This window comes from Egretta garzetta, unplaced genomic scaffold, assembly GCF_000687185.1.
Source record: "Egretta garzetta isolate BGI_Z169 unplaced genomic scaffold, ASM68718v1 scaffold1156, whole genome shotgun sequence".
Classification (NCBI taxonomy): Eukaryota; Metazoa; Chordata; class Aves; order Pelecaniformes; family Ardeidae; genus Egretta; species Egretta garzetta.
Window position 1 is genome coordinate 1,137 of NW_009259992.1, and position 3,482 is coordinate 4,618.

The following is a 3,482-nucleotide window of genomic DNA, read 5'->3' on the forward strand; positions in this document are numbered from 1 at the left end:
CCGGGCAGGACCCCCCCCCCCCCGCCCCCCGTGGGTTTTTGGAGGCAGGGATGTGGGTGGATCTGTGGGTCAGGTTCAGCCCTGTTTACAAGGCGGATAATCTGGGCTGATTTAAATCGGCCTCAAGAGGCTTGACTCTAATCTGAAGCACCCCAGCACACGTCACCCTGTGAAGCCTGGGGCAGCGCCCAGCTTAAATCACGCCTGGCACGAGGCTGGCTGCGTCCCCGGGGTCGGCGCTGAGCGCTCCCAGCGCCTTTTAGGGCTGGGCATGGCACCTTGCAATGGTTCCCGGCCACGCAGGGCTCTCCCGGGAGAAAACTGGAGGCTAAAATCCCTGCCCTTGCCACCTCCGGAGGGTGACAGCACCCCGGCGCGCTGGATTTGCAGCACCCTGCGCCCACATGCTGCCCAGCGCCGCTCCGCGCCACCCGGGGAAGGCGATTACCAGGGCTCTAATTGCTAAAGCCCCGGGGCTGTAGGAGCTGGTTTTCCTGGCAGGAATCCCGCTGGCAACCACCCTCGGCCGTGCCCAGTGCCCACGGGGTTAAGGACACTGCAGAGAGATGCCCTTACGGTGGGCAGGATTCAGCCCCGTCCCTCTCCTGCCTGCACCGGACCCTGAGCTGGCCCAGCAGGATGCAACCCGCAGCCCCATCCCCTCCACCAGCTTTGCACCAGGGCTCTGCGGTTTTCCCGGGAAAGCATTGGCACGGGGATGAATCCGGCCATGACAGAGGGTGGGACGCTGGCCAAGCAGGGGCGTAGCGGCCCCAGGAATGGGGGAGCAGCCACCCCCGTTAAACCACGGGGCGAGCCCGGGGATGTCAGCCCCGGCTGTAGGAAGCACCCACATTTTGCAGGAAGCACCCACATTTTATAGGAAACACCCACAATTTGCAGGAAGCATCGTTTGGAAGGAAGCATCCACAATTTGTAGGAAGCATCCTTCTGTAGGAAGCACCAATGTTTTGTAGGAGGCACCCACATTTTGCAGGAAGCACCCACATTTTATAGGAAGCACCCACGTTTTGTAGGAAGCACCCACAATTTGTAGGAAGCACCCACGTTTTGCAGGAAGCACCCACAATTTGCAGGAAGCACCCATGTTTTGCAGGAAGCACCCACATTTTGCAGGAAGCACCTACATTTTATAGGAAGCACCCACATTTTGCAGGAAGCACCCACAATTTCTAGGAAGCACCCATGTTTTGTAGGAAGCATTGTTCTGTAGGAAGCACCCACATTTTGCAGGAAGCACCTACATTTTATAGGAAGCACCCACATTTTGCAGGAAGCACCTACATTTTATAGGAAGCACCCACATTTTGCAGGAAGCACCCACAATTTCTAGGAAGCACCCATGTTTTGTAGGAAGCATTGTTCTGTAGGAAGCACCCACATTTTGCAGGAAGCACCTACATTTTATAGGAAGCACCCACATTTTGCAGGAAGCACCTACATTTTATAGGAAGCACCCACATTTTGCAGGAAGCACCCACAATTTCTAGGAAGCACCCATGTTTTGTAGGAAGCATTGTTCTGTAGGAAGCACCCACATTTTGCAGGAAGCACCTACATTTTATAGGAAGCACCCACATTTTGCAGGAAGCACCTACATTTTATAGGAAGCACCCACATTTTGCAGGAAGCACCCACAATTTCTAGGAAGCACCCATGTTTTGTAGGAAGCATTGTTCTGTAGGAAGCACCCACATTTTGCAGGAAGCACCTACATTTTATAGGAAGCACCCACATTTTGCAGGAAGCACCTACATTTTATAGGAAGCACCCACATTTTGCAGGAAGCACCCACAATTTCTAGGAAGCACCCATGTTTTGTAGGAAGCATTGTTCTGTAGGAAGCACCCACATTTTGCAGGAAGCACCTACATTTTATAGGAAGCACCCACATTTTGCAGGAAGCACCTACATTTTATAGGAAGCACCCACATTTTGCAGGAAGCACCCACAATTTCTAGGAAGCACCCATGTTTTGTAGGAAGCATTGTTCTGTAGGAAGCACCCACATTTTGCAGGAAGCACCTACATTTTATAGGAAGCACCCACATTTTGCAGGAAGCACCTACATTTTATAGGAAGCACCCACATTTTGCAGGAAGCACCCACAATTTCTAGGAAGCACCCATGTTTTGTAGGAAGCATTGTTCTGTAGGAAGCACCCACATTTTGCAGGAAGCACCTACATTTTATAGGAAGCACCCACATTTTGCAGGAAGCACCTACATTTTATAGGAAGCACCCACATTTTGCAGGAAGCACCCACAATTTCTAGGAAGCACCCATGTTTTGTAGGAAGCATTGTTCTGTAGGAAGCACCCACATTTTGCAGGAAGCACCTACATTTTATAGGAAGCACCCACATTTTGCAGGAAGCACCTACATTTTATAGGAAGCACCCACATTTTGCAGGAAGCACCCACAATTTCTAGGAAGCACCCATGTTTTGTAGGAAGCATTGTTCTGTAGGAAGCACCCACATTTTGCAGGAAGCACCTACATTTTATAGGAAGCACCCACATTTTGCAGGAAGCACCTACATTTTATAGGAAGCACCCACATTTTGCAGGAAGCACCCACAATTTCTAGGAAGCACCCATGTTTTGTAGGAAGCATTGTTCTGTAGGAAGCACCCACATTTTGCAGGAAGCACCTACATTTTATAGGAAGCACCCACATTTTGCAGGAAGCACCTACATTTTATAGGAAGCACCCACATTTTGCAGGAAGCACCCACAATTTCTAGGAAGCACCCATGTTTTGTAGGAAGCATTGTTCTGTAGGAAGCACCCACATTTTGCAGGAAGCACCTACATTTTATAGGAAGCACCCACATTTTGCAGGAAGCACCTACATTTTATAGGAAGCACCCACATTTTGCAGGAAGCACCCACAATTTCTAGGAAGCACCCATGTTTTGTAGGAAGCATTGTTCTGTAGGAAGCACAGCCTAACAATTAAACCTGTTAATGCCAACCCGGCTGATTTTTGCCTAAAGCAAGCTGGCTCCTCCAGGCAATGCCCTCTGGCAGCGGGAAGGGTGACGAGCAGATGGGGAGGCGGGCGGCAGATGGGGAAACTGAGGCACGGAGCTGCTGGGAGCGGGGGCCATGAAGGAAGAAGGGGTCTGGGGCACGGCGAGCAGCAGAACTCAAGCCTGCCAAAAAAAAAAAACCCTGGTCCATCTTTCCCCCCGCCCCCGGCCAAGGGAGTCTCCCGGCAGGCTGCGAGAGGTCTTGGCTTTCTCCCGGTTTCTTTGGAGAGCTTGTCCCTGGTTTTTTGGAGAGCCTTTCCCTGGTTTTTTGGAGAGCTTTTCCCTGGTTTCTTTGGAGAGCTTGTCCCTGGTTTTTTGGAGAGCTTCTCCCTGGCTTTTTTGGAGAGCTTGTCCCTGGTTTTTTGGAGAGCTTCTCCCTGGCTTTTTTGGAGAGCTTGTCCCTGTTTTTTTGGAGAGCTTGTCCCTG

At 51.2% G+C, this 3,482-nt stretch overlaps 1 protein-coding gene across 1 annotated transcript in view; it reads right to left on the reverse strand.

Annotated features, from left to right (window-relative positions):
* The window catches only part of LOC118452488 (myocyte-specific enhancer factor 2D-like), a gene marked incomplete at both ends in the record, with an annotated part of 6,346 nt that overhangs the window by 754 nt on the left and 2,110 nt on the right, over positions 1-3,482 (reverse strand). The window lies entirely within an intron of this gene.